The sequence below is a fragment of the Pocillopora verrucosa genome, chromosome 2, assembly GCF_036669915.1.
Source record: "Pocillopora verrucosa isolate sample1 chromosome 2, ASM3666991v2, whole genome shotgun sequence".
In the NCBI taxonomy this organism is placed as follows: domain Eukaryota; kingdom Metazoa; phylum Cnidaria; class Anthozoa; order Scleractinia; family Pocilloporidae; genus Pocillopora; species Pocillopora verrucosa.
Genome location: NC_089313.1, coordinates 19,683,894 through 19,695,729, shown reverse-complemented (window position 1 = coordinate 19,695,729; position 11,836 = coordinate 19,683,894). Strand labels below are relative to the sequence as shown.

The window sequence follows — 11,836 nt, the reverse complement described above, 5'->3', positions numbered from 1 at the left end:
CCCCACTGACGCAAACCAATTATCACAGAAGGTCGTCTGATAATATTCAATTAGAACAAGTCAGTGTATAAATAATCCTTCGAAGGACAGGCGCCTAAGGCGTAAAGAATGGGCAGACTTTGATCAAGCAAACCGTACGCATCTTGCTTTCAATAAGGCAATTTATTTACAACTTGTATCGGCGTAAGAGTGTTAAAAAAGCATAACTTAAATTTTCATATTTTTTTTTTACACGTACCTATGTATAGTAATGTATATTTCACTGCAACGAAAAGGAACCGAAATAAATTATACGTACGAAATTCCTGAAAAGTTAAAAGTAACAGGTACACAAGATTTCAGTCCAATTTTTTTGGAAAAGTTTTGAATCAGTTTGGTTTTCCTTAACCTAAAATAAATACTAAGTATGAAATTATGAACACATCTTACATAATATTTTTCAAAGTTACAAATTTAAACCTACAATTCAAGCACAACCTTCAGCAACTTAACTTTTTAAAATTGATAATTTTTTTAATTAGCTGATTTTACACTTATTTCTTAACTTCACTGGCACCAATATGGGCAGTCTGCACAGAAAACTCAACATGCAGAACAAAATAAATTGGTTTTCTTATTTACAGCAAATATATTAAACTCTTCTAATGTAGCAACACCAGCCATGCTAGCCAACAAATCTTCAAAGACCCTTAACGTAAATGGACAAGTTCCATTTTTGTTAATCCATTTCTGACAAACACAAAATGAAATCAACATGAAAACACAACACAGTTGCCATGATCCTGCATGGGAGGCCAACCAGACTACAATTAATACAACAACCATAACTTAAATTTGGGAAGAAATTCCCTCTGCTTGGCTAAAAATTTATGCCTGTCTTCGGTGTGACCAAGTTGTTCTTAAAAAGATTGATCATTGTAGCATCAATTTGTACAAATGTTAATCATATTTATATGAGGCAGTTCTTCACTTATTTTCCTATCCAAGCTTGACTTGACATCCACCATTGTAGTTTTCTCTTGGCTTATAGCGCAGCCCACAGAGGACCCACCTCTTTCTCTCTCTGACTGTTACATAATCATGAATGTACTGATTATGTACCAGTGGGTAATGTTGCTGTGCTCACAGTTGACACTGGCAATACCATACTTGGTAAAGAGTTACTTGTAATTTGCATAGGCTGCTGTGTGCCATTAGATGCTGGCTGCTGCATAGTGGCAACCTGGTTCAGTTTATTCATTTCCAACTGCCACCCTGGAACTTTCTTGGCTGTCATGTGTCTTCTTGCGTGTTTTGTTAAATGATCAGACCTCATGAAACGCCTTCCACAAAGGGGACAAGCAAAACGCTTTTCTCCAGTATGAGTCCGTCTGTGTCTAGCTAGTTCATCAGATCTTGCAAACCGCCTGTCACAGTTTTCCCATGTGCAAGGAAAAGGTTTCTCACCTGAAAGTGTACAAAATAAACCCAGATTAAACATCAACTTTCATTTGAAGCCGAAAATTCCAAAAATTGGGGTACATCACTGTAAAAATGTCAGCAATGTTAAATCAAGAATTCTGAAATTTAACACCAAGCCCAGCAACAAAGAGCCACTGACAAGGTTACGTAATTAGATAAAATAATCGAAAAATATAAAATTCAGCGGAAAAAAATCTTAATTGATATCAAAGTTTCTAGAAACACTTTGCTTATGACAATGTTATTTACCTCTACAGTGATAACAATGATCAATTTTGGTTCGCAGTTTCCGCTCGCTCTTACATAATAAATCGCCTCGCACACTGCAATTTCACGTGATCAGCTAGTGGGTGTATAGCAGGCAGGACAAAGGTGTGTGTGGCCAAGACATGTCAATGCCAATACGAAAGAAATTCCGCGATATCAGAAAATCAAAGACTGTTGGTTAGAATCTATGTAACTGGGAGAACTACCTTAAACAGAAAACTTTCGATGATAAAAAGCCAAAATCTCACTTTGTTGTGTCAACACAGAAACTTTTATTAATACCTGTATTCGTCCTCATATGGGCTTTCAAGTGGGAACTTTTGTGTGAGTTTTACCACAGTTTTCAAACGAGCAAACGTGATTCCTTCGGCGACTGGGCTGATTTTTTCCACTCTCGGTTTCTTGTTGATTCTGTCCTTGAAATTGGGGAAGAAGTCCTGCTTGAGTGACAACAAATTTCTCTGCTGTAACTGTTAAGTGTTGCTGACTCCTGCGGCAGTTCCGTTTGTGGCTGCTACGTGCAAAGTACAACTACAGCACCAGCTGGTAGATTCGGTCCGCCGTTTGCCAGAAGAACCTGATTCATATTTACTCCGTTTGGGAAAACTTTTAAAGGCAAGGTAGACATTGTTGCAGAAGGTGCGGCTGTAGTAGAAATCGCGCCTAAAGTAACATTTCCCGAAGTTGGAGAGCAAAGTCCAGATTGCCCACGAGGAATTCCAAAATCGGCTGTTTCTTTAACTCCGTTGTTTTCATGCTATAAAAAAGTGACACGAAATCGGTTATGACTAGCCAGAATCAGAAATGAAATTTGGATGGATTCATAACCAGGAATAATAATACAGAAAAGTTTACTTTTCAATTTAAGGAAATAAATGTCGTTACCTTTTCTGGTTCGTCCTCAACGGAAGTCGCGCTGCTTAGCGAAGCGCTTGACGAATTTCTGCTTATAGAAGACAGCCCAGAGTCAGGACTAGGAGTATTCCTTTCTGGAAGATGAGGCGACCATTGACTCATTGCAAGGAGAGACTGAACTGCATCCAAGTCGACCTTTTCGCTCGTTTTCGCTTTGACAACCTTCACCATCCGAATGCACAGAATTCGTGTCCTCCTGATGTAAACACAAAAGAGCGTAAAAAAATTAGTCACTTCAATAACTTAGCGCATCTAAGCTTCCGAACTGATTTCACTTACTTCCATCTCTTTAGACGGCGACGAAGGCGTTGAAGGAGGAGACATAGGAAGAGCGTACATGACTCAGTGATAATCGTGCAAAAATTCTGCTGATGACTAAAAGCGTAGGGGATTTTTGTTATCGTTTTCTGTTGATTGAACTTAGATCCGCACGAAGATCATGCAGTACCGAGGGCGTTTGAGGGGGTTGGACCAATCACTAACACTTCCGGTGCGGTGAGCCAATCGAGAGCTACCTTCCTGTGAAAAGCGCGTGAATTGAAACGTTCTCACGGTGTAGTAATAGACTGAAAACGAACTTTGTCCCTCTAAACGAGCACGGTTTGTTTACCTCTGCCAAGGGCCAAAAATAGTAAACACGTGATCACTTTTTGGTCAGGTGTAGACTATTCGTTTATTTTTTCGTGACAACAATAAACCGAACGACTATTGTCTTGTCTAAAGGGTCACGCACAGATTCACACGTCTGTGGCAGAAGAGCGTTGTATTGTCACGTTTATCTTCATGTAAAATGTTTTCGATTTCTTGTGAGCGACGAAAACCATCTGGTGAGTCGACAGTAAGAACGGTCACCTACCAAAGGCGTTGTTTGAAGGCCAAACCCATATCTTAGATCATTTCTAATTTTACTGAAAATCGGGCGTCACCCGAATTTAAACAATTTGAAGCAAATTATTAAGTTATTTGATAAAGACTTTGGAGATAAAGCTATGCACCGAAAGTGGAAATGACAACGAGATAAAAGGAGCTTAAAAATTGCCTGAGAGCTCCATCAAACTGTATTTGATCAGTTACCGTCACGTTTCAACTACACATATCAATAAGGCGCTTTTCTTTCTTTTAAAATACTCAGAAGCTAACCGTAAACAATATGTGAAAAGCGAATAGTTGCCATAATAATGGCATTGATTTAACCAGGTCAGGTTGTGTTTGTTGCCTTTACCTGCTAATTGACTATGATGTCGTGTTTATTTTCTTTAAGAGAAATAGCGTGTTGATCATACCGTCCAATAACGTGCTTTACATCAGGAACTATTTAAATGAAGGGGGAATGGATTGTCGAGTGATCCACGATTATTTAACTGCTTAATTTCTTGCCAAAATCCCTCGGTTTTTTATGTAATTTGCGTTTTTCTTTGCTTCTAGTGAACAGCAGTTTCCATACAAAAAGAATCACACAAGCGTCGCTGTATGACAAGAGACTAATAATAGTCAGATTTACACGGATTTTTCAAAGAAACTCATTTCTTTTCGTAACGAAGTTCCAACAAGGCCAGCTTATTCCAGAAGCATTAGACTAAGTTTCTTTTTCTATATTCCCTTTGAAGGCGGTTAAAAGACTAAGTGTCAAAGGCTGGGATGCGTTTCAACAAATCTCTGCGAATATCCGTTCATCAATTTATGATAATTTTTGCCACTGGTCGCACTTTGTGTACAATTTATGTATCAGTGTCTTCCATTCAAGTGATGAATGCCTTTCATGTTTCGTTCATTTTTCTCTTTTTTTTTAAGTTAAATGATAATCGATACACAGTTATATAACGCGTGAGCAGTTCTGTTTTTGAAATCTGTTGATTAACAAGTTCTAAAGTAAGGATGAAAATTGATTCCCCTTAGATCGCCTCGAAAACAATTGATCTTTTGTGTCTTGGTTTGCATTGTCAGCATCATCATCTCCCATCTTGACGAGGGTGAGTGATTTCGAAGCCACTGAGATAGAAAATATAAAGTTTTGATACAGGCTCGCGACATGGTTCGAATACTTCCGCTTTCAATGTTTACCATCAATTTTTACAATGCAGCATAAACCTTGGAAACAGCATCAACTTACCTCTGGCTCTGAACATTCTTGCCGAACAGGAATTGGTATGATAGTGTGCGCATTACAAATCGTTACATTTCGTTTTTTTCCGACCTTTGTCACCTTGGCATCCGTTCATACTGCTTAGACCAAGTTCTTCAGTAAAGAAGCATTGGGCTGTGTTCTCCCACAGGAATTGTCTCAGTTGTCCGTGAGCTGTTTTCGTTTAGACTTGCGGTAAATTGAGCAGTTAAAGGTCGTTGAAGGCGGGGTCGAGGCTGGGAAGGGGTGTGAACATGAACAGCATGAAACGTTGTCCAGTGTGCCCATTGCTACTACCACCCTTAGCTTTCTGACTGAACGACTTGTTTAAATTCATTATTGAAATCGGAAATTATGATTTCCGAGGAAGAATATTGGGAGAGCTCTATCAGAGGAAGAGCAGCTCGGTTTTCGCTTTGTCGGTGCACGTGTCCAGAGTCCACTTACCATTCCGAAACAACTAGCGGAAATTCCGATTGTTCATTGGTCGAGGACCATTGTCAATGAGAACACGAGGACTTGTGCGACGTCATATCACGCCATGAACACGGGTTCAACTCGAGTCCCTTTTGTACTTTGATCGAATTGTATTAACCTGGTTTTGTCGGATTTCTTTACGGGAGTGTTGTTGTAGTATTGTAAAATGTACCCCTGAAATCTTAACGTCTGTGGCGTTGTTTGAAAATTTAAAGCTGTTAACAAGTATAAGTTTGGACAAATTTAAGACAAAAAGGAAAACCGGGTACCCGACTTTCTTTACTCTTTGCTGAATGTGTATATGAAAGGAATTATATGAATTCACGTGCGGTGGTGGAATTAATTAACAAAGTAATCTTCCTTGTAAATACGGTTCTCGAACTCTAGCTGAATTGCGTAAAAAATAGAGGAAATTGGACGCAGGTGAAGTTCAAAATTCAAATCTGAAATTGACTTATCGTCAATGGCGTTAATTTTGCGAATTTCACGTCAAACACGATCCCTTCATCTGCAACTTCATTTGCTAGTAAATACTGGGACAGACTGAAGACGTTGCATAATGATAAACCCGCCATATTGTTTGGAATCACGTCATATCCTACGGCGCGCGAGGAAATCCGACGGCGTTTTCAGTAATTTCCGACACAAATTCGTCTTCTCAGAGAGCACGACCATACCGGGTTCATTTCATTTCACGCACTTTTTTACTGGCATGGGTCAGACAAACGGTCTTATCTCACATCAGACCACACAACACGTGACTGTCAAAGGCTTACATGTGGGTGGGTAGGTGGGTTGATTTGTGTAGATACTTTTCATTTCCTGCTTCCCACGTCGTTCTCTGAAATTAAAAAGGGGGGGGGGCTACGGACGATACATCGTAGAATGTCAGTGTACTCTGACCCAGAGTTAGTCAAATTGTGAAGGCATGTTTTAATCCTCTGTGTAACTTGGAAGGACCACCGGGTTCCATAAGTACACGTGCAGTTTTGTGATTTCACAACTACTTCAGCGTTGTAAATTATATTTCCTTCATGCGAATCACTGATAATCGGGGAATGGAGGATGCCTTCCACCACACAAGAGATATCTACTATAGTGTACCTACGCCGGACATATTGAGATCTCGGAATCTCGGACCGGGCGAGTCTGATTTCCTTTTACCAGGGCTGTGGGGAAACTTGACCGTCACATCATATGACCCATCCATTCCGGAGGACACAGCTCACTTTGATCAAGTGAAAGAAGAGATGCCCTTATAACCTTTGTATCTATTAGATTCAAATATGAAAGACCTCTGTTAAGGGGAATGTTTTCTAAATATTGAGAGAGTCACCTGAGCGAATAAATAATTCACTGTACAGAATACAGTCGTTCTTATATACGACTGGCTACCACGTATGTGGCACGGAAGATTAACGCCAAATCAATAAAAAAAGGTCCGACATAGCTGCCCTTCATTGTTGTTGGAAAAATTTTGTCCTCTCAGCTAAGAGTGAAAATCCAGTTGACTCCAGCGAAAGAAGTTGAGTAGGGCACGGTCGAAACGTTGCGATCCACATCGAGAGTGACTACAGCGCGAGAAAAATGATAATACTTTATCATTATTGTAATTAACCACAATGAATAAACACAATATTTTTGTGATATTAGATATGAAGCGAGTGCCAGTCTCGCGGACGTTGTTACAGCGGACAAAGTGTTTGCTCATACAAAAGTCAAATATACAGGCATTTTTTTCTCTTAGCATAATGTACCTGTGGAAACTTTGAACATTCTTTTTTTTCAGTTTTGTACCGACGGCAAGTCACAAGAAATCAGCAAAGAAATAACGATGTGAATAAATTGTTGCCATTGAAACACTGGAAGTTAAAAGTGTGTAATGCATAAGCGACGACAATTTATCATTATCTTTTTCTTTCTTTGTATTTTCTATTTTTTTAATTATCATTTACGCTGACAACCATCTCTGAATTTTCGTAGCATTGGGCTCAGTCTCAGTTTATCACGGTGAAATGGCAAGGAAACGTAATGAAACAAAGTGCAGGTGTTTGGTAGACAGGCCATTATTTGTTGGAGTTAAGTTCTTGTTTCCTCTGATCGAAGTTAAAGTCATCTAATTTTCCGGTCACTTGGTACAGAACAGAACTCAACAGAACACGACAGATCGAGTAAAATTCAATATCCTGAACGAAGAAAAAATACACAAATTATTTGCAATTACAGAGCCCATTCATAAGACCCGTCGAAATTGGAAGCAAGAGCCTGTTACAAATTTTTTATATCGCTACAGCCTTACCAATTAGGATTTTAAGGGTTGTCATTCAGACGACATTTGTTATTTGAAGCCAAATAGCCTCCCCGTTCTAAAATTATTGTTTTTTCGATGAAAAGCCTCAGATTTAAAGGCCGTACTGAGCAAGGTAGTGCTGAAAAGTGTTTCAAAAGCTATGCCATTAGATATAATTAAGTTGGGAGCAGATGTCTTTAAATACAGGCAGCCAAAATGTAGTTATTGAAAGTTATTGATACATTCTCGGTAAATTTGGTGTGGGCCAAAGAAACCAGTGTCATTTTGTTAATTGCATCGCAAATTTGGTTGATTTGGTCTTTTCCGGTCTGTTAACCTGCTTGTTCTGTTGAAACAACTTCGGTTTAGTTACTAAGACACAGAGCCATAGAATGCAAAGAGAAGGAAATCAGCGAGAAATTTCAAATTATCGACAGTAGACGATTTCGTCGTTGACCTCTTTTCTTTTGTAAGGTAAGGGTTTAAAACGTCATTTCTATGTAATAGCTCTCTTACTTCGATTTTCGCTTCCAAGGTTATTCTTTTTATTGAGGGAAGGTTTCACTGATAGATGTATTTTGAGGTTTTTCAGCTAACCCCTCTTGGTGCTTTATCTGTCCAAATCACATCTTTAGTGTCAAAGACTTAGTAGTATTCATTCGCGAAGCAAAACGTTCTTTCTTACTCGGTTTGAGCTTTCCTTTGAGTTCGTCCGACTGCCATCAACTAGTCAAACGACATTTTATCCCTTAGAAGAAAACAACCTATCATGTGAACCCCTAGAAATGTGTTTGCCAGGCAATGAGGTCTCTGTGGCTCAGAATGGTCGAGTATCTAACCGCGATATCGGGCAGAGCTGTTTGAGGTCGAATCTCCCCCACGGACTCAGGACAACTTTTCTTTTTCACCATGTTAACCTCTTTCTTTTTGAGGAATATATACTAAGCTGTAGCGTTGTAAGTGGTGCAAACCACTCTGAGAATTAGCTTGTAAACAGCGGTTTGGCTTAGCCTCTTGTCAGTTTGTGCTTCCCACAGCATCAATTTTCAGATAAGATTACAACTTTCACCTCTATGAAAACACTTTTCTCCTTACACGAATAGCATGGCTAACGGGCTGAAATTAAGGCCGATACCTTTGCCAAAGAGAGGCCAGAGGGTCTAAGAGTCTATGAATGGATTCAAATTACCGGCTTTGTCGAAGGAAATAGTAATGTCTGAGAAAGGAAAAAGTTATTTAAGTATTACGTTTGGTGGTGTGATTTGATGCTTTAAATACTATATATTACCGCTCGTCATACCAAACCTACGTTTTGCTACTAACAGTTTTTTTTGTATCTGCGAATTGAAAGCGTGATTGTTATGTGATTTAATTATTAAAGACGACAGAACGGCACCGGCCTCTCTATTCTTCCCTATCAAGAAAACCTGATCAAGTCTATGGTTTAATCGTATCTTTCCTTCTTTAAGTCTACTTGTAAATATTGCGGAGAAAGACAAAGTCCCCGTGAATTTTAAGTCATTTAACCGATGCATAAAAGAAATGTCATGGTAATGTTTTCTCCCTTCCCCAGTCCATTATCCGTGGGTTCTCAAGAGCATTAGTGTTGGGAAATTTTTTAAGATAGCGATTTCGCGGGAAGTTGTGCTTGACTGTTGATTATAAAGCCTCGGTTTGCCAGATCTATAAAAGCTGGGCTCATATTTCGAGACGGCAGCGCGCCTAAAATTGCCGACAAATTCATTTAACGAAAAGAAAACAAGTGTAGCCATAAAGCGCAGGTAAGCCAAAATGGAACCAAAACATTTAAGCAGAATGTGATTTAGTAGCTCTGCGTGCAAACAGTTCCCTGGCATTGAGGTCAGGAACTTTAAGAGGACTAGTCAACCAAGAAATGAACAGAATAATAAGATGAACCTTTTAGTTCGTTGATTTTAAGTAAATACTTTGGTCCATTCATTACTCGATTGTTTCAATAAAGGTTCAACATTTTTGAGGCCATTTTACCGCATGCTGAAAAGTTTGCAAGATTAAGGCTTTCAAATACCGTCACTGTTGGAAATTTTCACGGAATGATTTGCTAATGCGCTGAGACTTTTTTTCAAGAGCAAAGAGTTATTCACAACTCAGAGGAACTGATGTAGTTATGGTTGTTGTTTTATCTTTGTTATATCTGCGCTTATTTGTCGGCGGAGATTGACCTTTCTGTCGATCAAGTAAAATTTACGATTTAATAACCCAAGACACTTGAAACTAAATGCTCCAAAAATTTTCAACGAAAATATGACCTACTGGATATTCACTAGATTTTTGCGCCAATGAGTCATTCATTAAAACGAGTAACTAAAATTGACATTTTTGTGTCAGTCATAATGTTAGCTCGGACGAATTAATTTCAAGCTGTTTTCTAGGAAATTTCTCGTCAAGTCTCCGATAATTTTACTATTGTTCTCTATATTCTCAGTATCCTTACGTTACTCCCAGGATATACAAAAATCTGATCTTAAAAAATGATTTTGTTACAGAACACCAACACTCTAAATTTCAATTCAATATGAAAACAGGGGATATGAATAACTACCTTGTGCGTGCCCATCGCTGAACTTAAGACTAAAATTTCTAAAATGAAGCTCTCTTTTTAGGCCCAAAAAACTGCAATGTTGTCTTTACTAGGATCATATGCTTTTCTATCGCTATCATAATCATTTTCTTATCGTGTCGTTCAGTCCCAATTCACTCACTCTTCAATGCTGGTATTGTTTGTTTTCTTTTTTTGTTTGTTTTCTGTTTCTTTTTTCGAACCGAGCTACTAGAACAGTTTGCATGAAAAATGATTTCAGGGAACTCTTTGAGGTTACCGAGTCAAAGAAATCAAAAATATTTCTTCACTGAACGAAGAAAAACTCTAAACTGTGGCGAATTTGAAGTAACCACCTGAACGAAGTTATTTTAATCTTTGCCAATTGAGGTTTTTAAGTTATTTAAATAAGTTGCTTCAATCCGGCCCTAAATTGATCCCAAATTAAGAAAAGAAGAAGAGAGCTTCATGTTAACTTCAATAATAAGTAGAAGGGTGAGTCCTGAAGTACTAAAAAAATGAGTCGCAGTATGGTGTGTGCTGTAAAACACAACTGAAACATCACTATTAGGTAGGCCGATAAAAAGGAGTAATAACATTGAATAGCGTTAACACCGGTTGTATTCAGTTCATGATATCTGTCGAGCTCAATTAGCGTGAAAACACCATGAGAACTTGGTAGTAAAATGGATGAAGCCGACTAAGAGCTACTCATTTCTTAGCTTTTGTTTATGGCAAAAATTGACCTCCTCTATGGTGACTTAGGATATTCCTTCTTTTCTCACATTTTCAGATAATGAACAAGTAAGCTCTCAAATAATCTTTAATTTGATAACAACTTTAAAATGCCCTTTTCACGCCGTTTGTAACTGTAGCTGCTTTTCTCTTGCAAACCATCTGTCAAATTGGGCTTTGTTCATCAGAATTGTTTATTTAATATTATTACATTCAGTTATTCCGATTAGTTAATTCAACGTAAAGGTAACGGTTTAAGTGCTAGAAATGTTCTAGGCAACTAGAGTTGAATTAAAAACGGTGAACCAGTTCAGGAAATTTCTGCGTAGTTAAAGAAGTTTTTTCTATTGAAATAATCTGTAATGCCTGACGTAGATTCGCCTATTGCCTCCTCTCTTTCAACGGATCTACAACTGTGACCATAGATGAAGTTTGAGGCGGTCCTAAAGTTCTTGTTTGAACTTGATATCTTGTCAAAGTTTGTGTTTTTTTGTCTTATTAGATGATCATTCCTCATCCTTTACAACACCGACAGGTGTTCTATTGTTTCTATATAAAAGCAAATAAAGTGATCTGAATTCGCTACTCGTGGATTCAATTTGTATGGAAAGCTACAACCCACTGGAAATCCGGAATAAATATAACTTGAATGATATTTCCTTGGGTGTTCCGGTGCCCGATATTAAACTCCTATATCGGTTTGGTGTTTGCCTAGGCTCTGCAAATATTCTTTTTTTGTTCTTAAAAAAAAGTCAGTGGGAAACTTTAATGAAGACGTTTTCCCACCAGAAAACTTCCCGCATGTAATTTCTTTGTTACAGGAAGCGTAACTTGAATGACAACCAGGATAGAGACTTGCAGTAAACTCACGCAAAAAAATAAAATGTAATAACTCAAAAGTGACTTAAATAGTTCACGTTGATTTACTTCAGTAGATGGAAATGTTTACTACTTTATCGTATTTCTTAACGAGCCAGGAGATTCGAGTGCA

The 11,836-nt window shown here is 38.3% G+C and overlaps 1 pseudogene; it reads right to left on the bottom strand.

Annotated features, from left to right (window-relative positions):
* Positions 1-149: 149 nt before the first annotated feature.
* On the bottom strand, positions 150-5,158 carry LOC131790676 (Krueppel-like factor 10; annotated as a pseudogene).
* Between the last annotated feature and the right edge of the window lie 6,678 nt (positions 5,159-11,836).